The 25,555-nt window shown below is 40.0% G+C and overlaps 1 pseudogene; it reads right to left on the bottom strand.

The window, feature by feature from the left end:
• Positions 1-22,516: 22,516 nt before the first annotated feature.
• Positions 22,517-24,177, bottom strand: LOC149171191 (uncharacterized; annotated as a pseudogene).
• Positions 24,178-25,555: the final 1,378 nt, after the last annotated feature.

Genomic DNA, 25,555 nt, shown 5'->3' with positions numbered 1-25,555 from the left:
AAATCAGCAAACTGCTCCTCGATTTTTGTGCAAAAGTCTGCCTTTCACTATGTGCTGAATCAACTGTACAAATCTGCTCAACTGCTGCCTTGGAATGTGTGCCAAGCTGCTGTCTCCTTCTCCTCCCTGCTCAGAAATCTCTCTTGCTCTCTTGCTCTCCTTCTCCCAATCTGCTCATGAAAGAATGAATGACCTTTTCCTCATTTTCCTCCTTTAATATAACTCCAAGTGACTTTTGGGTGATCCAAGTGACTTTTGGGTGATCACTAAATCCAATGGCTGAAATAGATTTAGATCAATGGCTGAGATTAAATGCTCATTTAAATCTCACTTTCTATTTTTTAATTCACCCCACTTTAATAAAGACCCACTTAGTCATTTATTTCCAAAGTCATTTTTCCTTTCTAATTTTTCATTGACTTTATAAAAGTCACTTTAAAATTAGACTTAATAACTTTATCACTTAAAGTCACTTTTAAATTAGATTTAACTTTATAAAATTATAAAGTCACTTTAGGAGAAAAATTAAATTCTTTTGGACACTTTTCCCTAGGCCAAAGATCAAAGCCTAAGGGAACCACCTGTCCTCCGGTACCAAATTTCAACACTCCCTCTTACCGAGGAAGGTGTTCCTCACCACACCCATCTTGTCTCTGAAGTAGACATGCTTGCCCCGTGGTAAGGCTTTGGTAAGAATATCTGCAACCTGCTCATCAGTGGAAATATACTCAAGCTTCACAGCTCCCTTCTGAACATAGTCTCTGATGAAATGATATCTGATCCCGATATGCTTTGACCTGTCATGAAATACTGGATTCTCCGTGAGTTTAATGCAACTCTGATTATCACAGTAAATCACTGAAGGTCTCAACGGCTGACCAAATAAGCCAAACAACATCTTGCGAAACCAGATGGCCTCATAACTAGCTAGACTGGCTGCCATATACTCTGCTTCCGCTGAACTCAGTGCTACTGACTGCTGCTTCCGGCTGAACCATGACACTACTGCTGAACCCAACCCAAAACAACACCCTGAAGTGCTCTTCCTATCAGAAGCACAACCTGCCCAATCAGAATCAGTGTATCCTGCCAATATCACTCCATCTCCCTGCCTGTAGTCCAGACCATAATCCACTGTCCCCTGCAAGTACCGCAAAATGTGTTTTGCAGCCACCCAGTGAACCTTCCTAGGCTCACACATAAACTGACTCATCGTGTTGACTGCAAAACAGATATCTGTTCTAGTGTTGACCAAATACATCAAGGAACCAATCAGCTGCCTGTACAATGTGGGATCCACCAACTCGGAATCCGAAGCATGAAGCTTCTTCCAGTTGGTGATCATCGGTGTCGACATGGGTCTACAATCCTCCATGTGAAATCTGCTAAGGATGTCCACAATATACTTCCCCTGCCCCATGAAGAAATGCCCCTCCTCCTGCCACACCTCCAAACCCAAAAAGTAATGCATCAAGCCGATGTCCTTCATCTCAAACTCCGCCGCAAGATCTCTCTTGCAGTGCTCTATGAGTCTCTCTGCACCTGTAATGATCAAGTCATCCACATACAGCACCAGAATGAGAGGCTCCTCACCAATCACAATAAAGTAAAGGTTCGGATCTGCCTCACTCTTTGTGAAACCCATCCCCTGCAAGTATGTATCTATCCTGGAGTACCAAGCTCTAGGAGCTTGCTTCAGGACATAAAGGGCCTTCTTCAGTCTGCACACATGGGACTCCTTCCCATGCACCTCAAAGCCCTATGGCTGCTCAATGTACACCTCCTCCTGTATGAATCCATTGAGAAATGCGGTCTTCACATCCATCTGCTGGATCTTCCAACCCATCTCTGCTGCTATCGATATAATGGAGCGGATCGAAGTATATCGAGCCACGGGAGCGAAGGTCTCCTCATAATCAACTCCCTCTACCTGGGAGAACCCTCTAGCCACAAACCTCGCTTTGAATTTCTCAATGCTGCCATCTACAGCATGCTTTACCTTGTAAAGCCATCTGGAAGTAACCACGGATTAGCCCTCAGGCCTCGGCACCACCTCCCAAACATCATTCTTCATGATAGAAGAATACTCCTCCTGCATGGCCTCTCTCCAGACCTGCTGGCTAGCTGCCTCCTCATAGCTTGAAGGCTCAGAGTCAAGGATGCTGGTAACCATCGCCATATAACTAGAAAACCTCTCAGGTGGTCTACTCTCTCTGACCGGCCTCTTCGGCTCAGCAACAGATGTGGCATCTCTCAAGGTGTCCTGAAGCCACTTGGGCTTCCTCTTCCCTGAGCGCACTTCTCCCACTGGAGAATGAAACTCCTCCTCCTCATCATCATCAGTAGCCTGAACTCCTGACTGTCTCTCTGCTATCCTCCTGCCTGCACCTGAACCTGTAGAAGCTGAGGTACCGTGTGAACTGTCCATCAGTGGACTCCCTAGTGAACTGCTCTGCATGCTGCCCGGAGCACCACCCCTCTTGCTCGGCGAGCCACTGCTCACTGATGGACCTGACATCCTCATAGATGTACCTCCGGATCCTCCTGATCCCTGCCCACTGGATCCCTGCAACTGACTCAACTGCTGCTGAGGGTCTGGCTGATCCAGATACTCTAACTCCCGTGACCTCCTAAAGGCCCTGTCCTCCTCGAACTTCACATCCCGTCTGACAACAACTCTCCTCTGTGCAGGAATGTAAATCCGAAAGGCCTTTGAGGTCTCACTGTAGCCCACAAAGATACCCTTCTCTGCGGTGGGCTCTAGTTTGGTCCTCTTCTCCTTGGGTATATAGGAGTATGTTATGCATCCAAAGATATGAAGATGACCAATATCAGGCTTCTTCCCAGAGAAAGCCTCCTCCGGAGTCATGTGCCCCAAGGCACGATGCGGACTCCTGTTCTGCAAGTAAACAGCTGTGTTGCAGGCTTCTGCCCACAAGAACAATGGCAACCCCTGATCATGTAACATGGCTTTGGCAGCCCCTATGATGGATCTGTTCTTCTTCTCCGCAACCCCGTTCTGCTGGGGGTTGTAAGGAACAGTGAACTCCCTCCTAATGCCTGCCTCCACACAATAGTCAACAAACTCTCCAAGGGTGTACTCTCCTCCATTGTCCGACCTCAGGGACTTGATCTTTCGACCTGTCTGAGTCTCCACAAGGGCTCTGAACTCCTGAAACCGCTTGAAGACCTCACTCTTGGTCTTCAAAAAATAAATCTAGGTCCTCCTGGAGTGATCATCAATGAATAACACATAGTACTCATATCCACTCAAGGAAACATGAGACATCCGACCGCTCACATCGGAATGAATCAAATCAAGTATCCCAGTCGCTCTGCTGTCACTGCTGGGAAAAGGGGATTTGGCAAACTTGCCCATCGCACAACCTCTGCAAGTATCAAAGTGATCAGTACTGAAATCTGGCACACCTGTAGTGATCTCCCGCAATGTCCTCAAGGCTCCATGATACATATGTCCCATCCTGCGGTGCCAAATCTCACACAGCTCAGAACTGCTAGCTCTGTTGTCGGTACTACTGCTCAATGCCAAAAGGGGCTGAAATGCAAACTTGTACACCTTTGCATGGCGTACACCTATCACTCTAGCTGAATCAGCTGGAGTGCCCCTGGGATACATCAACACCTGTCCTCCCCTGAACAGTACCTCATATCCTCTGTCCTCCAAAGCTGAGACGGATATGAGGTTCTTCCTCATCCCTGGCACATAAAGAACCTCCGACACCTTCAAGGGAGGTTTGGACTCCATCTGAAATGTCACTGTCCCCACCCCGACTGCTCTAACAACTCTATCATCACCGAGTACTACCTCAATATCAGTGCCACTCTCTGAAAGCTCTGAGAAGTACTCCCGGACTCCTGTCATGTGACGTGAAGCCCCACTGTCCACATACCAGATACCTAAAGATGCTCCGCTAATCGAGGGAAAAGCATGCTCCCTCTGAACTTGTGTGGCAGGTGATCCTGCACTAGAGGACTCACATGTAGTGAACGCAAACTCCCGGTCAAAACGACCTGCAAAGTCCTCAATCTCTGCTGAAGCTGCCACGTCCTGGTTCTTCCCCTTCTTCTTCTTCTCCGGACACACAACTGCATAGTGTCCCATCTTCTGACAGTTCCAACACTTCACCTTGGAATAGTCCTTCTGTGTGTTACCCTGTTTACCTTTACCTTTGCCTTTGCCCCCACCACCGCTTGTGGAAGCCTGCTTCTTCCCTTTGCCTTTCTTGCCTCCTGCCACCAGTGCTACGTCCTCATCCTGCTCAACTGGCTTGGCTGCCCCAAGCTGTCCTTTCCTGATCTCTGTCTGAATGCAATCATCCCAAAACCTCTCCCATGTGGGAAGGGTCTCACGTGCACAAACCCCATCAGCAAAGTTCAACCATGAACGGGGGAGGCCATTCACTGCAATACGCACCAACTCAGTGGATGGAATGGCCTCTCCAATCGCTGCCAACTCATCTCTCACATTGGTAATCTTTGTGAGATATCCAGCTGCACTATCATTACCCATCTTAATGTTCTTCAGCTTCTCCTTCAGGACCATCTTCCGGTTCTCATTGGTACTCTGGTAGAGATTCGACAATGCTGTCCACATCTCATGGGCATTGCTCTTTTCTCTCACATGAGGAATGCAATGGTCTTTGATTCCGTCTAGAATCAGCCTCTTACCCTTATTGTTCTTCTTTTTATACTCATCCAACTGAGTAACATCAGTGGGCACAACAACAGGGTTCTGTGCGGTATGCACCATGATATCCCAAACTTTTGCCTCCTCAAAGATACTCTGCATTCTCTCCTTCCAAACGCTGTAATTTATATGCCCATCCAGCCTATCATCCACCCTCAATCCCAATGACATCCTGCTGTCCTAAAACTGAAAAATAGCACTGCTGTAGTAAAGATAAAACTGCTGTTTATGAAAAAATCAGCTTGCTGGAATTTTCTGAGTGAAAATTCTTTTGGACACTTTTCCCTAGGCCAAAGATCAAAGCCTAAGGGAACCACCTGTCCTCCGGTACCAAATTTCAACATATCCTTGGTTCTTTTGCTGATCTGGATCATGTTTCATGTCACCTTCTAACATGACTTTCTCATCTTCCTCTTTTTGCTGATCTTTCTCTTGAATACATGGAAGATTTGATGGTAACCATGAAGGAACTCTCTCGATCTCTGATTCTGATCTCTTCTCTTCATCAAGTGCAGCCCATGGTTCTTTGATCTCCTCTTTGGAATCTTCTTTTTCCTTTGGTCCTTCAATGTTGTCAATATAATCTCTGTTTTGCAACACTCTTCCTGAGCTTTGGTGAACATCATTGAGCTCAAAAGGAGTCATTTGCACATGTTGTGCCTCAGCTTTGCAATTGGGTTGAGCTACTCCATGGTATGGCTTTGGAAATGGTACGGGTAGTTGAGTGGAGGTGTGAAATTGAGATGGAGATGGATGACATTGTGGTTGGGTAGGCATTTGGGGTTGCCTTGGTGGAGGAGGAGGCGATGGTTGTGGATGAGCAGGTGGTGGAGGAAAATGAGCGGGATGAGGGTTGTACTGGGGCCTCCACCCCTGATGAGGTGCATTCCACTGAGGCTGTGGCTGAGCATAAGAGTGAAATGAATGAGCAACTGGCAGGGCATAATATGGATCTGTGAAGGAACAAGGAGAATATGACCAAGGAGGAGGTGTAGACCAGGAAGGATGAGCAGGGGGACCCCAAGAAGGCATGAAAGTGGCTTGATAGGGGTCATAATAGGTCTCGGATGTCCCTTGCACTTCCTGCTGATAAGATCTAGGTTCATGTGGCCTCCTTTGGTTCATATAATAGAGTGATTCAGTGGCTCCTTTAACTCTTTGATATGCAACTTTAAGTCCAGGCAAGGAAGGGAACTGATTCGTAGGATGGTATTCTTCACAGACAAAACACACTTCTAGGGAGTGCATTGGACATTCGTTCCTAGGATGCTTTCTAGTGCACCTAGGACAAAAGATGACCAAAGCCCTCTTGGCTTCCTCTTGCTTCTTTTGGATCCACAGGGTATCCAGTTGCATGGCAAGAAACTGCCTCATATCACTCTTGAAATCTTCCAGCTGATTTGCAAATTCGTGTTGGGACAAGATACTACTCCCAACATTCCTGCTTGTAGCCATTTGCTCCAGAGGAATGGTTTCTTCTTCTTCTTCCCTAGAGGTTCTTTAAATATGCCTTGATGTCCACCCAGGGGTTCTTTAATCACAGCCATCGAAGAAGAGAGAATGTTGGCTGTGTGAAGCAGTGGGGGTGTTGTGCAATCATTTTTCTAACTTATCTCTACTCCTACAAGGCATGAAATGAAATCTTTTTGGTTGATTTTTTTTTTTCTTCTTGTACCTGCAAAACTAAAATGGATTGAACTACAACTAACTATCTTGCTGAAATGAAAATGCGGAATTGAAATGAAAGCAGGAAAGGACTAATCTATTTTGCTCAAATGAAATTGCAGGAATGAAATGCTAGTCTACGCTTGCGGAATTGAAATGCTAATCTACGCTTGCAGAAATGAAATTGCGGAATTGAAATGCTAATCTATGAAAGCGGGAAATGCTAATCTACTTTTGCATAAATGAAATTGCATAATGGAAATGAAATAAACTACTTAGCAGAAGATTGTAGTGGAAAATAGAAGAAAAGCAACAATCACTAATACTCTGACGCTTCCCCGGCAACGGCGCCAAAAAGATGGTGGGCCCCAGTATTGTAGCAATAATGCTACAACTCCTGGAACTCCCTTCTTTAATTTTATCAACCCAGTAGTTCGTAACAAACTTGGAAGCGACGATGCTGTATGCACAAGTACTAGCTCTTGCCGCAGCTGTCACTTGGTCAGCTGACACAAGTCCGCTAGGGGTTCAAGCCAACTTCTATGAGCTCTTAGAAGAAGCTTTTTAACTGATGGACGAAAGCTAACTCAAAGGAAGCTAATCTACTTGCGGAAAGAAACTGAAAGCCAAAAAGAAACACAAACCCTAGCAAACCCTAATTCTACCAGCTAGTCCTACTGATGTAAAGGAGAGAATGCAAACTACGAAAAGAGATGCCATTACTTCTAGGAAGGTAAAATGCATGTGTCTAAGTTATCACTATCTGAAGAAAACATCTTTTTGTATTTTTGATTAAGTTATTAGAATTATCATGCATGTGCTTTTAACTAGCTTTTCACTGTGCAGGGATGGATCAAGGAGGAGGAATGCTTGGAAAAGGTTGGGATGGTACAGAGAGGGTCTAAGGGATCCCTAACATTCTTTCCGAGAGTTTCACAAAGTCTGGATGCTATGCAACCGAGGTTATGGACTTCTACAGGAAGTCTGCAGGGGTTTCTACAGGATGTTCTGTAATTCTTCTACAGGATGTTCTGTAATGGAATTTCGGAGCATGGGTGAGTAAGGTAAGGTGCATGAATGGATAGGGAGGCAGGGTAGGGGCCTGAAATGACCCAAGGACTGATGGATAGAGTTGATGAGAGGGTGTGGAAGTCTAGCTTGCATCGAAGAAGGTTTAGGCAATGGAAAAGCAAGAAGGTAGGGTTACTTGGCAAAAGAGCAGATGGGAGATGAGGAAACAGACTTGGTGATGGAGGAGCTGATCTGGACGAGGCTCAGATGAACGAGGAGGTGATGAAGGTGCCCTGCATAGTGTTTACCTGATCAAACCAACTACGTCTTGCATACAAGCAAAATATCAGATGATCTATCTAACAGTTTAATGAAATCAGTGAACAGCAACTTTATTCATGACAAGAATCACGTACAACATGTGAACAGAACATTATCAAAGAGATATAAACGCATGACTAAATCCAAACACTCTATTCTAAACATAAAAGGCTACTTTAACCATCAAAAGAAATCTAAGTAACAAAGAAATATCTAAATTTAAACAACAGATTTTATTTTAAGAACACAGCAAAGACACATGATAGTAAACAAAGGAGGTCCTGGGCGCTTGAGATGGGCCCAACCCCAAGAGCTACAGCCTCCTAAGAGAGATTTAGAGCTGGTGCAAAGCTGGATTCATCTTTATTGACCAAGAAATGAAGAGTTACATCAAAACTGTCCACAAGAAGGACTTGAAAATGAGCTGAAAGCAAAGCTAATCTATTGCATAAAAATCGAACTACAAACTAGCTAACTAAAGGCTGCAAAATGACTAACCACTAGCTACTATCTACTGGCTAACTAGCTAACATCCACTGGCTAACCAAAATGGGGCCCTAAGCCTTCTTATTTATACAAATTGAGGACCCAACAGTCCTCCTAAACTTTAGGGACTCGGCTGCCCAAAACTTGGAGTTAACAGCAGTCCTACTTGACTTGCTTGGCTGCCCTTGTGCTGATTGATTCGGTGGCCCTTGAACTCCGAGCTGATGGTGGAGAATTCGAGGTAAGGGCCCATAAATGAAGGGGACACCTTCCTACAAATCCTCTAGCTTGTTCTCCCACGAATTTGGCTGCCAAGTGCTCATTAAGACCTTCAATTTTGTCTCCAAGTTGACCAAAAAGGCTACACAAAGCACCCATTAGACTTGTTGGCATAATGACTAACCAAATTCACTCTATTATCATAAATATAATCAAAAACATGCAATAAACTAATGAGAATGGTGGATTAAGTCAAATTAGGAGGTTGAATGAGCCCAAATAATTGTCCATTTTTGGGGCTCATCACAAGTCATGGAATCAATGGGGCACTTTATGGTGACATGCACTTCCATAGTGGGCCTTGGCATGTAAAAGTGTCTCCAAGCTCAATAGAAGGTTAACCAAGGACCCTATTAGGTGGTTTCAACCTCTAAAGGAGGTGATATGTCCATGGTACATCCCTCAAACGGTAGGTGGAAAATGATATAATAATGAAGTGGAGTGGGGAGCAGGGAAATCATCCAGACCACATGTCATGGTACAAGGGTAGCTGTAATATGAGAAGCCCACACCTGGGTATATGAGTATAGGAGGGAGCAAATCATGGTACATGAGTTACCTCTGCCTTTGTTTTTCCACCCTTCTTCATATGCCTTTTGCCTTTGACTAATTTTTCGTCATTACTACTTAGGGCTCTAGGGGATGAGAGCATGGTGCGTAATGTGTAGCAGTGGATACCCCCTTAAGGTGGGACGGTTCATTGCCCACTAGGGGTTGGGACAATCATGGGTTCCTTAATGATGGAGGGGGCTCATTTAGGGCCCATAGGAACCAAGGTGATGGCCATGGGTAAGGGGTAGAGCTCATGTTTGGCTTTTTCCCATGTGCTAAATTTGTATGTCCCGACCATCTTTTGCATTTTGTGGTACATTTCCTATTGGGAGTGGCCAAATTATGCTTTTTCTTTTCTTTTTCGCTGCATCAACCTTTGGGTCATCGTTCTAGGCCTGACCCAAGGTGTGGACAAGGGGAAGGGGAGGCTAACCCTATGTGGGCCTAGATGGGAAAATAAATGAATGGGGCTAACATGAGTGGAAGGGGAGTGATGTAGGTGGTATCGGGAAGTGGGACCACACAACCAAAATCAAGGTTTCCCATGTAGTGCCAACCCCAAACCCAATGGACAGTAAAGGAGATCCCACAGCACTGTGATACAAGGGTAACCACGGAATCGAGTAGTGGAGACAAGAATACAAACCTAACCCACTCTTTCTACTGAATCACCCCACCAATCCATGCCCCAAAGTGCCCATGAAAATTAAGGAAAATTACTCAACTATACGAATGAAAATCCATATCTTCGGGGTTGGGACGCCCATCTTCAAACATACAATAATGAAAAGTGGTTGAGGGACCACATGGCTGGCTCAGGTGGCAGAGACAATGGAACATTAAGCTATCTAGTGGCTGCAAGGGGCTGCCGGATGAGGACTATCTAGGAGAAAAACTTTCTCCTATATACACTACCCACAAGTGGTGGGTAACAATATCTTCTGCAAGGGAAGATATTTCAGCCTCTCTTTAGATCCTGCAAATTCATCCTTAAACCCTGATGATCACGTGTCCCCTTGATGACAAGGTAGGGGAATCTTAGTTCAATGCCTCTGTAATTCGACCCTTTACTATCACTTGGAATTAGCCTCAGATTTGGAAGGAACTCGATCCTCCTATAGAGAAAATTCAACCTCTTGAATTCGTTTTCCTACAAATAACAAATATGCTCCTTGATTCTAAAATTTTCTTGAGAGAAAACTTGATTAGATATTCAAAGTAAATTCTTAAGACAACCTAACTAGGGTAATATTTTCCACCAAAATTAGATGGCACTAGATAGGAAGGGAATGAAATCAACCAAAACTAGTGTGAGGATCTTGCTTGAAACCATCAATGTAGGAACTCACTTGAGCTTGACCCAAAACACAATGAGAAATCACTCGGAATAGAACTCCGGAGGAATGACCATCCTTGTCTATTTATGAGTTTCCTCCATGTTAAACACACACATGGTAGAGACAAAATAGGAAAGATAAACATGAGATTGTATTTCTTATTCACAATGATACATATTTATAATACATAGGAGTGACCCTTGGTTTCATATTCCAAGTGGTCCCTTGGACTCCTTTTGGCTGTTCAGCTTCCACACCAACCCTTAAAGGATTAGGTGTCCAACATTCCCCCCCTTAATCCGAAGGGCTATGTATGAGTCCAAGAAAAGAGTTGTAATACAAAATGTGCAAAAAATGCATGGCAGCACTAGGCTAATTATGCTCTATGAAATGTTGGTATAAGGGAGGTGGTTTAAGGATGACCACCAACACTGGAACGCTTAGTGCAGTTCGCAGAACTCTTCCAAGTCTGGCATGAAGCTCAGGTCTTCTGCTAGAGGAAGTGCTCCTGATGATTTGAAGAGGGAAATCTTCAACCAATAAAGGGAGGTCTCACCCCGCATAAAAGGTAGAACCTCAACCTGAAAAGGGAGGTCTCAACTTGTGATGGTTTAAGGATGACCAACAACTCTGGAATGCTTAATGCAATTCCTGGAACTCTTCCGAAACTGGCAAGAAGATGAAGTCTTCTGCTAGAGGAAGTGTCCCCAATTCTTTGAAGAGGTATCACCGACTAAAGGCATGCTCAGGGGCATCTTTGTCTCTGGCTACAACTCTGAATCTGGTATGGCAGGTTGTGGCTTAGGCTCGCTTGATGTGGCTTTGAAGCTTGTAGATGACCATCATTTCCCCCCCTGTCAGAGACAAGGTGAGATGATGGAGAAAACTCAACTGCAAGACTATTCAATACTCTAGATCAAGTTTTGACATATGACTGGAATATCTTCTTGGCTGTTGATGCCCATTGCCAAGAAGCGATCCATCCAAGATGAATCTCTGTTCTTGCAGGAGGCTTGTTTTTGAAGCATCTGTTTGAAGAATAACTGGTTTTATGACAGTGCTTACATGTGTGAAGATCAAAACAGTGATCTTTCATATGGCCAACTCGATCATAGTGTTGGCATTTCACAATCTATTGTTGTTGCTTCATTGGGCACTAGATCAACTTGCTACTAATGGGAGTTTGTTTCAATGTTTTGAACAGAGACAAGTTCAGAATGATGACTATACTTTTGTAACTCCTCTTGCTATAACTGTGATTCAAGCTGCAAAAATTCAATGGTTTCTCCTGCAAGTTGTAAAGATGTTTGAATATCTCTAAGAGTGGCTTTTCTGACTTTAACTGTACTTCCATCGGTAGATAAGATTAGAGTGTTTAATAACTCTAATAGTCCATGAATTTTCTCCATTATTCAAACAATCAAATCAACAAATGACCAAAAATGCACTTGTAGAAACAATAATGGTTTTATAAAATTAATTTGCCAAATTTTCCACAGGAATCAAGGAATTTTTTTTGTTTAAGGAGTATTTGATTGCTTACAAGGATATTTTTACAACACTTTATCTCTTTCCTTAAGGACAGAACCTCTGAAGTCCTATTTTAGTATGAGTTTTGAAGTGACAAATCTGACCCACGTTCAACTTTCCTCAAACACAATTTTTTTTTTGACCTCTGTCTGCTCCTTTTACACCAGAAATTAGTCCACTGGACAGTCACTTAACTGAATGTACACAGCCAAAAAACAAGTGTTTCATCCCTAAACAGTGAGATGGTAACTGAATGTACACACCCAAAATACAAGTGTTTCATCCCTAAACAGTGAGATGATACACGCTCAAGAACAAGGTTTTTCTTGCAGGTAGATTTCTCTTTTATGGGCTTACTCACCCAGAAACTTTTGCCTGCTCCTACTGCAACCTCAACCTGTACCCAAGCATCAAGAAACGTGCTAAAAAAGGCTCGAACTTCACACTGAAAAACCCAGAAATCTGAGCAGTGACAGACCTCGGCTCAGTCACCGAAAGTTTTCACTAAATCTGATATGAAAATTTACAAATGAACAACGAAAGATATATGGAAAATGGTTCATATCATTCAGAACAAGAATTTAGCACTAAAGATATTTCTAGTTTGTGGTACAACATTACACGGTATTTTCCAAGGCATCTATACTAATGTTAATCCAAATGTAATGGAGAAATATCTATATATAGGACTGTTAAAGAGCTCAACCAATACAACATAAGAGTATTTCTTCTCTTGGATGATCCGAGATTGAATTGTGTTTTGAGGAAGCTCTGTAGTACTTAACTTCGATCACTCACAAGGTGGGAGTTCCTCGGTATACATTCAAAAATGAAGGCCCGAATGGTTGCTGTTACACTTCTGCTCTTGCTTCTTGTTGACGCCTTTTCATGGATTGACGCAAGGTTTGTCCAGTCATATAACGTTGTAGTGAGAAATAACCACAGGCTCCTTGCGGGAGCTCATGGTAGCGGTGGTTATGAAATTATTAAGAAGGTAAAGAACCATTCTCCTCATTATAACTGCGAGAATAATATGATAACGAATAAGGATGGAACTGTGGTTTTTCCAGCGGTGGTCTTTGATGCCATTGTGTCAGATCTCCCAACTCACAAGGAAAAATTTGTAAATGTTGACATCATATTTGCAACAGACGCATCGATAGATGCTTGGATTGAGAAAGAGGGTGCATACATATGGAGCTGCAAGGCACTAAGGATTAAAAAATGGAGTGTGAACAATTGCTTCTAGAACAAAGGTCATATTTGAAGCAAGGAAAATTGCTATAGCACAATCTGAATCCAGAGATCGTTGATGCTCTTCGAGATCTCAAAAGAAAGTTGAAAGCGTCTGAAGAAGGCTAAAGAAGGAATAAAACCATGGAAGGTTCTTCTCTGGATTAGTTCCCTGTATCGCCACCACTGATATGGACCTCTTTCTACTGCCTGTCCTTCATTCCATTCTATTCCAGAATGTACGAATGCGCAGATGATAACTTCAAGTTAGCACCAAATTCGCTGTCGATTGTTTGGAACTGTTTAGAGCACAAACAGTGAGTAACACCACTGAAACAAATTTTACAGGGAGATAAAGAGAAAACTGTGAAGCTTAATTCAAATGAATGCAATTAAAATTTCTGATGGTGAGTAATGGAACGTGCCAGCGATTTGACTGTTGGTGAGGAGTGCCTCCTTTTGGCATTTCAAAGAATCCCAAGTAGATTGAATGCAGGGAAAAAAATGTTGTTAAGAGATTGGGTGTACACTAGTGGAACGTTAGGTATTAGGATCAATGAGACTGTCGCGTCACGTCAGGAGAGAAATGTTAGTGTCAGAAGGAGGGCAGAGGGTGAGATTACTGAAATTGGAGACCTCGCTGATGGACAAAGATGGTAGGGAGTTTTTTTCATTTGATTTTCAGAACTGTATGCAACACCTGCCAACGTTATTCAAGAAGAAGCTTAAACTAGGGACCTGAAAACCTAACGCTATTCTTGGCACTCCTGAGAGCAGCGTCAATAGGCACATAGGAGTTACTACTGAGCAGAAATATTTGATATGAGAAGACTGGCACAAAAACACTGGCAGATGGAGAATGTATGGAGTGCAGGTCTGTCAGAATGGTTTATTTTCTAAACAAAGGGATGACCAAATTAAGCAAAGAAAACGCTTCTATTGTGGGATAACAACACTAGCTGCAGAAGGATTAGAAATCTCTAGTTATTTCATTCAACAAAGCAATAGAAGGAGGAGCGTTTTGTATGCCAGTTGAGAATGGCAGCAAAATAATAGATGGCAGGACTGACTTCCACACCAACCCTTAGAGGATTAGTTGTCCAACACTCCAATTTTTCTCCAAGATTCTAGAACTCACATTATTATTATTTTATTGATGAACCAATTTCTCCTCTAAGTGATTATATTTTTCCCCTTATAATAATAATTTGACCCTTGTTATTAATAATATCTAAGATATTTGGGAAAAACTCCTTAATAATTTCTCCTCTTGCTAGCCTAAGGGAGATAGTTAGGCAAGAAGGAAGGATATATCCGCACTCACAAAATCGGGGACATTACAGTCCTCCCCACCTAAGATTTCTTGTCCCAAGAAATCTATCATTGTGTTCCTCAGTACCAAACATGCCTAAAGAATCTCCGCTGTAAATGATTCAAAATCCACAGATCAATGCTAGGTTCCATGTACGCATATAGAATGTTGTAGCAATATTGTTACACTTTACCATTCTATGAGACAACCCACCATACCATACTATATCATTTCTCAAAGAATGGTGTATCTTTGTACAACATTTGATGAATCAAAGACATGCAACATAAGTTTTTTTTGTATCTTTGTACAATATTTCATGAATCAAAGACATGCAACATAAGCTTTTTCCGCAATTCCATTAGTGGGTGTGCATTCAAATTAAGTTGTAATGTGCATAATAACATATTTTCTATCCCAAGTAACCCCTTATCAAGTTGTATATGTCCTATCAATGTAGCCCTGAGGAGAAGTCCCTGGCCTTTGTCTTGGTATTCATCAACATGTAGGAGAGAAAAATATTTCGAAGGAGTCTTTTTCAGAGTTTCAGATGAGCACTGTTGCAATAGTTACTTCAGAATATGAGGGTAAAATGGATTTTCAAGAGACCCATTCTTAGTCTCCAATTTCCTAAAGTATTCATTTTGGGGAAGCTAATAATTGTCATTATTAAGTATTTGAAAAGTCTTTTCATGATAATGCTGATATGTGGACTCTTTTACCTCTAAATCTCTATAAATTGATTTCCTTTGTTCACAGGCATCCAATAATCCATATCCTAGACCTGTCATATATTGTTGGTATACACTTGGCTTGGATTTCTTATGAGAGCTCATCTTCTCTACATTGATAGGGATATCTTCTCTTGTGAAAGCTAGAAGACAAGTATTTGTATAGGCTCATTTTCTTTTGCTCATCTCATTGATGACCAACGTTTCCATCGGGATATTTATCTGTCTTCTCTTGATATACTCACTAACCATACTTTGCATGGAAGTGACCTTTAGATCATAAGCAACATTTACAAACCCAACTATGGAATATTTTCACAACTCTATCCACTTAGGTAAAGTGATCCTTCTATGAGGATTATATTCATTGACTATAGATTCCAAATTCTTCTTTTGGATGAGAAAATCATTCCATCTTGCCAAACCATACAATATGCCTTATGCTTCTCCCTTACTATATGTACTCAAGTTGAGGCTTGAAAAATGTGTATTCTGTTGGATCTTCTTGGAAAATATAACTATGTTCAGTCTTCAATAATGTACTTGAGTCATCTTGTAATGTACTTGTCAAAATAATAAAGAAAATCATTTTTATTATTAATATTGTGACTTGTTAAAGCATGGGTTTCATGCTTGGGTCACCATGTTTTAGGTCAAAGTCCCCATTGAGGAATTCTAGGATTTATTTTGAGTCTATAGAGTCATTATACATTTAAAGAGACCCTTATTGGGCTTTTGAATCATGTAAAAATGTTAAGTACTGAGTCAAACATGAATTAAGTAACCTCCACACCATGTCGGCCTAGAAGAAGATCAAGTCGGCCTAAGGACCCTATTCGACTTCAGAAGAAGCCTATAAAAGGAATCTCATCAAATTCATTTGGAGCATCAATCTCACACGAGGGAGTCTGGATAAAGAGATGCTTTCTGGTTGAGAGGGAGGGCATAGTTTGATGTTAAATGAAGAACGAATTTCGGAGGACATATGGGAAGTAGGAAGGAAAACATATGATTGAGGAATCTTTTGTCAAAGATTCGGTTGATAGTCCTTCTATGGAAAGTTGAGAAGCAACATCAAGTTGTCTAAAAGACCCTGGAGGTTTGTATTTGATTTTGTACACATGAAAGTATATTATTGATTGGGGTTGTATTTGAAAAGGTGAATCTCTCGAAGGTTCTAATAGCATGTTGGTTACCAATCAGTTTGAGGGGGAGAGATTGGTCATTCTTTATTTGCTGGATCAAGGGGTGTTGAGGCTTTATGAGTGAAGCATTGCCTGGGAATACATCTAGATGGCATTTTGTGCTGATGTCTGGGTCCCGAAGTTGGAAAGGTCACTGAGCTTTGTTTTGGATACACACCCGAATTTTTCGGTTGATGGTTAGCAAGTAAGCCTGAGGGTACCTAAAGGGGCTGAAAGATTGAGTCCATCTTAGTCCCACCTAGATAGATTGCCTTGGTCAATAATCTAGTCCATGGCATTGCGGTGCCTAAACTGTTGACTGATTATTTGGATAGATTGCCCTGGTCAAGAATCTAGTCCATGGCATTGCGTGCCTAAAGTTCTTGATGGTTCATATAGTTTGAGATCTTCCAGTGTATTTGTACATTATGAATACCTCCCTAGTTAAGAGGGAGTGTTGGAAAATCTAACTATGTTCGGTATTCAATAATGTACTTGAGTCATCATGTAATGTACTTGTCAAAAGAATAAAGAAAAGAATTATTATTATTATTATTGTGACTTATTAAAGCGTGGGTTTCATGCTTGGGTCACCATGTTTTAGGTCAAAGTCACCATTGAGGAGTTCTAGGATTTACTCTGTCTATAGATTCATTGTACATTTAAAGAGACCCTTATTGGGCTTTTGAATCATGTAAAAAGGTTAAGTATTGAGTCAAACATGAATTATGTAACCTCCACACCATGTCAGCCTAGAAGAATATCAGGTCGGCCTAAGGACCCTCTTCGACCTCACAATAAGCCTATAAAAGGAATCTCATCGAATTCATTTGGAGCATCAATCTCACACACAAGTTTGAATTCTATGTAGTTGGGAAGAAGTGCGAAAATATCTTGTAGCTGGGAAGAAGTGCGAAAATATCTTGTAGCTGGGAAGAAGTGCAAAGTTGTCTTGTAGCTGGGAAAAAGGTGTGAAGGCTTCTGCCGGAGAGCCAAACTGAATGCAAGTTTGGGGAAGTCTAAGGAGAGAAAGAAAATCGAAATTTTTGTGTTTCTCTTTCTCTGTTTCGTGTCTTCGATTGGGAGATCAAAGTCTTCCAAGTTTTACTGTTGCCAGAAGCTGCCAATTTCTGTAAGTTGCTGCCTAGTCGGAGTTATTGGAAAGAGGTCGAAATTTTTGGAGGCTGACTTGGTGTGGAGGGAAGGTCTGGTCTTGGTCTAGGTTGAAGAGTCTCAAAGAATACTATTGAAAGGAAGAATTATCTTGACTGGCTTTTCCCCTCGAGGGCGGTTTTGACCTAGCATGTGCCTACATCTGGTGTCTATTATTTTATGTGATGTTGCTTTTGGTAATTTCTCGATGAACTAAAGAAAGAATATATAAATAATCATAATAATAAGAAACATCACAAGTAATTATCCAGAACAAGAAAATCTTTTTTCCTTTCTGATTTTCCAACATGGTATCAGAGCTTTGGTGAAGAAGGAAGTAAAAGGCAGTCTCAAGCACTTGATCAAGGAACCATTCAAAGGGAATATTCAAGAAATATGTATAACTCAATCAAGGGAGAGAAAAAACTTGAAGGAGCCTCTAACTTCAAGTCCTGGAAGAAGAGGATTGACCTAATCCTTGAAAAGAACAAGGTACTAGACTTGGTAAGAGGAAATGTAAAGAAACCTATAGAGGAATCTAGTGATGCCAACAAAGTGAAATACAGGGAATTAGAATTGGTGGCCATGACTCTGATGGTAGAAGGGATAAAGGACAATCTTGTCCCATTCATAGCTAACATCGATCATGCTCAAAAAATGTATGAAGCCTTGTCGAAGCTATTTACTATTAAGAACATTGGACAAGTAGAAAGTTTGAAGAATGAGCTAAGAACTACCAAGGTGACTAAAGAATATATTGTGGAAACCTTCTTTGTGAAGATAGCTAGACTCAGGTTTGATATCTTGGCCATCGATAAGATTGTTTTGGACAAAGAACTTGTGATCACTTCTCTATTTGGATTGCCACCCACTTGGGGTGCATTTGCTGCAGGTCTCAATAGTTGGAAGGTAGCTCCCTCCTTTGAAGAATTATGGACCGCTTGCAATCAAGAAGAACTAAGGATATCTATGGTTACCAATCTTGAAGGAGTATCAAATGCATACATTGCTTATCATAAAGGAAAGAGATCGAAGGGACCAAGGAAGAAATTTGACATGTCTAAGATAGAGTGCTATGAATGTCATAAGAAGGGTCACTACAAGAGTGACTATCCCGAGAATCCAAAGAATAAGAAGAGAGGAAGGGATCAAGCCAACTTTACTAAAGAAGGAGACTCAAAGAAAGTCAAACCCAAAGAACCCGACATTAGGGACTTACACTACTAAGTCCTTTGCTTGTAGCTTTAGATATTTTGTTTTATATGTTTTAGAATTTATAGGTTTTTAACTTATTTTGGAAAAGACATTTTTGTATTGTTTTTATAAGTTTGTAGGTATCCCTCAAGCTTTGGAGGGAGCCCCCAACAACTACCTAAGATAAGTATCTCATGTCATTTTAGTTTTTGTTTTCATGTACTCGTTTAGTTTTGATTATATTAAATACTAATTGCAATTCTCCTTCTATTGTCTTGATTAGGAAAAACATCTGCAAGAAGCATAAAAGAGGATCTCTCAAGAAAAGGTTGGTCAAGGAACAAACGTATGCTTTAAATACAGTGATTGAAAGGATTATTCATTTGATGATCTACTACTAACATTGTTATGTCTTAAGCTATATTGAATCATAGTGATTCTTGCTTTGGGTGATTCATCACTTGATAAATCTAACATTGTTATGTCTTAAGCTATATTGAATCATAGTGACTCTTGCTTTGGGTGATTCATCACATGATAAATCTACCCACCCCACTCATATTCTTAATTGATTGTGCAGAACCCTAGTCAGGTTCTAGAAGACCCTAACTGAAGAGTATGCTTATGTGAATGTCTAAAACCCTAAGTTGAGTAGGGATATTGTGAAATGATGTTTGAAGTTTTTATTGATGATGTCATGTTTAGGATTTTGGTATGATTAGGAAATCCTAACTTGTTAGGGTTGAATGATAAGGTATAAAATCCCAAACCTTTGAAATCTTGGTGATTGTTGACGTTTCTACATTGAAACCCTAGTTCATTAGGGTTTGAACTAGGGTTTGGTGGAATGTGTAAGCAAGATCCTTATATTGTCTTAGAAATGAATTCCTTGGTATGTGTGTGTTTTTCTGACCAAACCGTAGTGTAATCAAGATGGTTATGTGTCTAACTCTTATTGATCATTGTGAAGTTGGGTTTGACTAATACATGATATGAAAAGTCTTTGCACGATGATGAAATATAGGCATGTATGGATATGTCTTTTTGGTCGAAACCCTAGCTTGGTCTAGGTCAGATGTATTAATGTTGTTGGACATATGATATGCTTATGAATGATTATGAATTCCTAGATATATGTGTTGAGCTAGTATGAGATTCTAGGATGATGATATTTGGAAATCTAGGGTTTTTATAGTTAAACCATAGTGAAGTTAAATTGCCTAGTATGTGTAATATAACAATCTAAATTCTATTAAATGATTGTTGAAAATGAAAATCTAGGGTTTTGCAGTTAAATCCTAATAGTAACATTGTCTAGTGTGAAATTTAACAATCTGAGATCTATGTATTTAATGATTGTTGAAATTGAAAATGGAATTCTAGGGTTTTGGAGTTGAACCTTAGACGAAGTAAAAATATCTGATGAATGTTGATAATATGATAATTTGAGATTTGTGAAAGATTGTTGAAATTTGAGTTTTGGATGGATTTTATGATTGATTGGAAATCTAGGGTTTGCAACTAACCCTAGTGGAAGCTAGTTAGGTTAATGACTAAGTTGTGATTGACTTTATTTGATTCTTTTGTATTAAATCTAGGATTTGTATGAATCCCTAGTGAGAAGTCTAATATATGGATTTTGAAAGGTTGTTAGATGCCTTGTAGATCTATATTTGTGTGAACTATTTCTAGGGTTTTCTATATGTTGAAGTAAGGTATGTCATACCTTTGGAAGAAACATTGAAACCCTAGATGCAATGAAAAGTGTTATGAAGTATTCTACGGTTTATGATCAAGTCCCTAGCAAGATGTTGAGGAATATATGTCTCTTGTTTGTAATTAAGTTTGGGTATCTGATATGTATAAAGATGAAATGCTTCTGTAATTCTGATATGGCTAACATGATGCTTTTCTAGACTTGGTTGTACTTGCTATTTAAGTTGTGTAGGTACACAATATTCAATATGGTGAACATGCTCATTGATGTGACAAGCATGATGGGGATGATGATAACTCTGATATGATTGGTAGCCACGAAAGATTCTCCAATGACAAAAAGAAGAAGCTGATCTCCCTAAGAAATCATAAATAGAAGAGAACTTCCTAAGATTACGAGGGAGTCCGGATAAAGAGATGCTTTCTAGTTGAGAGGGAGGGCATAGCTTGATGTTAAATGAAGAACGAATTTCGGAGGACATATGGGAAGTAGGAAGGAAAACATATGATTGAGGAATCTTCTGTCAAAGATTCGGTTGATAGTCCTTCTATGGAAAGTTGAGAAGCAACATCAAGTTGTCTAAAAGACCCTAGAGGTTTGTATCTGATTTCTTACATTGAAAGTATATTATTGATTGGGGTTGTGTTTGAAAAGGTGAATCTCTCGAAGGTTCTGATATCATGTTGGTTACCAATCAGTTTGATGGGGAGAGATTGGTCATTCTTGATTTGTTGGATCAAGGGGTGTTGAGGCTTTGTGAGTGAAGCATTGCCTGGGAATACATCTAGATGGCATTTTGTGCTGATGTCTGGGTCCTGAAGTTGGAAAAGTCACTGAGCTCTGTTTTGGATACACACCCGGATTTTTGGGTTGATGGTTAGCAAGTAAGCCTGAGGGTACCTAAAGGGGCTGAAAGATTGAGTCCATCTTAGTCCCACCTAGATAGATTGCCTTGGTCAATAATCTAATCCATGGCATTGTGGTGCCTAAACTGTTGACTGATTGTTTGGATAGATTGCCCTGGTCAAGAATCTAGTCCATGGCATTGCGTGCCTAAAGTTTTTGATGGTTCATATAGTTTGATATCTTCCAGTGTATTTGTACATTAAGAATACCTCCCTAGTTAAGAGGGAGTGTTGGAAAATGTAACTATGTTCGGTCTTCAATAATGTACTTGAGTCATCATGTAATGTACTTGTCAAAAGAATAAAGAAAATAATTTTTATTATTATCATTGTGACTTATTAAAGTGTGGGTTTCATGCTTGGGTCACCATGTTTTAGGTCAAAGTCACCATTGAGGAGTTCTAGGATTTATTCTGTCTATATATTCATTGTACATTTAAAGAGACCCTTATTGGGCTTTTGAATCATGTAAAAAGGTTAAGTATTGAGTCAAAAATGAATTATGTAACCTCCACACCATGTCGGCGTAGAAGAAGATCAAGTCGGCCTAAGGACCCTATTCGATCTAACAAGAAACCTATAAAAGGAAGTTCATCGAATTCATTTTGAGCATCAATCTCACACACAAGTTCGAATTCCCATGTAGCTGGAAAGAAGTGCGAAAATCTCTTATAGTTGGGAAGAAGTGCGAAGTTGTCTTATAGCTAGGAAAAAGGTGCAAAGTCTACTGCTAGAGAGCCAAAGTGAATGCAAGTTTGGGGAAGTCTAAGAAGAGAAAGAAAATCGAAATTTTGGTGTTTCTCTTTCTCTGTTTCATGTCCTGGATTGGGAGATCGAAGTCTTCCAAGTTTTACTGTTGCCAGAAGCTGTCAGTTGTCGTAAGTTGTTGCCTAGTCAAAATTGCTGGAAAGAGGTCAAAATTTTGGGAGGCTGATTTAGTGTGGAGATAAGGTCTAGTTGGTCTAGGGCGAAGAGTCTCAAAGAATACTATTTAAAGGAAGAATTATCTTGACTGGGTTTTCCCCTCGAGGGGGGTTTTTACCTAGCATGTGCCTACATCTGGTGTCTATTATTTTATGTGCTACTACTTTTGGTAATTGATTGATGAGCTAAAGAAAGAAGATATAAATAATCGTAATAATAAGAAACATCACAAGTAATTATCAAGAACAAGAAAATCTTTCTGCCTTTCTGATTTTCTAACAGTTCTCACCATCTTGCGTAAAACAAAGTTCAGGATCTAGTTGTTGTAGTTCAAGGAATGGATATTGCCCAAAGTTAGTCTCATGTAGATCGAGTGCACCACAACTGGCTTGATTTTCCACTAGTAGGTATGTAAATTCTTTTCGAGTCTCTTCTATCTCTTCATATTTAGTATTTTGATGATAATTTTCAAACAAACCTTCCAAATATTTTAGAAATGGCTGGAACTGGAGAATCATCCTTTGATGAAACTTAAGTTCCCATGTGATCACACCAAGTAGAATGAAAGCAAACACATATCTGAATGGTAATATTATCAACACTATCGCCATTCCTAAAATTTAAAATACAACTTCATTAGTAACCTGGGTTTCACCAAATGTAAAAATTGTCTGAAGCTTCAAAAGTGCAACATTTAACTTTTGAAGGTGATCTTCCATATCATTCATTGTCTCCTTTAATGCAATAATATTTTGAATTTTGTTTGCAGGTGTTTTTTATCGTATTGTTACTTTACCAAAGTTCCTTCCTAATCATCCCTGTGCTTTAAGTGTTTCCAATACAAGCATTCTCATTGCCACAACAATCAAAAGGAAAGGAAATATATATTGAAGCCAATTCTTGTAAATGAGTGTATATGCAACTCCAAGGAATTAAATTGTTAACAACAGGTTCTTCCAACATATAAGCTTTCTGAAATTGATATCAATGATTGCAAATGGTAGAATAAGCTACTTGAAAAGGTAAGTATTGCTTGGAATTCCCTTTAACAATGCAACATTGATTGTGGATTGTGTCTTTTCAAACATCTGGCTTTTCTGTTTGCAATTCAGTGTAACCCTTTCCATTAGATTCACATCTCCCACAACAAGGTTTCTTGTAATGACTAGTGCTTGTCTCCCTAAATTTTGCTTCAAAAATGCAAGAGATTCTCTGATGCCCCATGATGTAGAAATCATCCACCTATGGAGGTATATGCTTCAATCTGAACCAACTACATGAGGACCAACTCTAAAGTCATTTTGTGTTGAAAATGCATTTCTCTCAAAATCCTCAATAATATTTTTAGATTTGTTGTCTAGAAATCCATCCCAAAATTCAACTGCAAGGGCTGGTAGACTAGATCCCCACTTGGAGCATTATTCAAATAAGAAAATTGTGCATTCTTAATTGGATCTTCAAGGGCTATTCCTTGCATGGAGTGGAGAGGCTGGAGTCTCACAATGCTATGCGCAACACCAGTTCCTGCTTTACTACTACTATTTTCTCCATTCACATAAGTCATTGAAGGGTCATTGGTCGTAGGGCCATACTCTCTAATGAATGCATAAACAAAAATTATTTCTTTAATAAAAGTATGTCAAACATCACGCTGCATTTCTCCATGAAACTCAAAAAATTCCAAAGTCCATACTTCAATCTTAGAATTAGATGACACTGATATAGCAAAATCAAAAAGTGAGACTCCAAAAGGGCCAACTTTTGTCTTTCCCACACATGCATCGCAATTTGTAAGGTTAAGTATTATAGCCTTCTAATGTTTGGTTAAGTCATTTGCCTCGAAATATAGTGCACGATCTGTTAAAGTCAACCTCCCTGGCTAAGCAATGTTTCTATTCCATTCCAAAATTGGTCACTTACTACTAACACCAATGCAACAAGGGTTGTTTCAGAGGCAAAGGAAAAGATACTGAATGGTTTGGTATAATCAGGGCTGGCCAAGGTTGGAGCTTCAGAGATAGCCTTCTTGATTTGGTCAAATGCATACCTGGAAGAGATAGTCCATTTAACTTCATGATCCTTTCGGAGCATATCAGTTATGTCTTTCACAATTTTAGCATAATTTGGGATGAACCTCCTTAAAAAATTAATCTTGCCTAGAAAAGCTTGGATCTCCTTCTTGTTTCTAGGTAATGACAATGTTTTTATTGCAGAAACACGTTTTGGATCAATCACCACTCCTTCTTTTGAGATTATATGGCCTAGTAGTTTTCCTTCTTTGATAGCAAAAAAAGACTTTTTAGGATTGAGGGATATTCCAAATTTCCTACACCTGTCAAAAACCTTCATCAAGTGCTTTAGATGTTTCTGATTAGAATTAGAAAAAACAGTTATGTCATCAAGATAAATGACTACAAATTTGTTTACCTGACCCACAAAAGCTATATCCATAGCTCTTTGAAACGTTGCTCCAGCATTGGATAAGCCAAAAGGCATTCTAGAATACATAAATGTACCCCAAGGTGTAGTAAAAGTTGTCTTCTCTCTGTCTACTGGATCAACATTTATCTGATTGTAACCTGAAAAACCATCAAGCATAGAAAGTCTTTGTGCTCCTGAAACCATTTGAAGTAACTGATCCATTTTGGGTAAAGGGTAATTATCCTTTAATGATGCTTTGTTCAAATTTCTAAAGTCCACACAAAGTCTAATTTCTCCATTCTTCTTTCTAACAGGAACTAAATTAGCAACCCAATTAGAATATCTAAGAGGGAGGATAATTTGGGCATCTAGCATTTTCTTAATTTCCTTTTCTACAGTTGGTAGAAGTGCTGGATTAATCCTCCTAAGTTTCTGTTGACAAGGTTTTGCTTCTGGTTTTAAAGGAATCTTATGTTGTATTAATGATGTATCATAAGTTTTTAGATCATCATAGTTCCATGCAAAAACATCCTTGTATTTTTCAAATAACTTAAGGTATTGAGCTTTAATTTCGGGATCTAAGGATGCACAGATTTTAATGCTCCTAATGTCATCATTTGTTCCAATATTTACTTCCTCTATGTCATCTTGTGGAGAAATTGACTGTGGGTTTCAGTGGACATCATTTTGATCAAACAATTTTTCTAAAAGAATAAGTCCTTTGGGAATGAAATTGTTAGACAACTGAATGATATCATGATTGGAATTTTTTGAGTTGAAATCCGAATTATCATTTTCATTTGAATTCTCAATTGTTTCTATTGTATTTTCATCAATTTGTAGAACTGGAAATTCATCTATAACCCGCAGAAAAGATTTTAACTGTTCATCAT

The sequence above is a fragment of the Pinus tabuliformis genome, chromosome 4_2, assembly GCF_031772625.1.
Source record: "Pinus tabuliformis cultivar Carrire ecotype Pingquan chromosome 4_2, CPIR1, whole genome shotgun sequence".
Taxonomy (NCBI): domain Eukaryota; kingdom Viridiplantae; phylum Streptophyta; class Pinopsida; order Pinales; family Pinaceae; genus Pinus; species Pinus tabuliformis.
The sequence above is the reverse complement of the archived record's forward strand: the minus strand, read 5'-3'. Positions and strand labels throughout refer to the sequence as shown.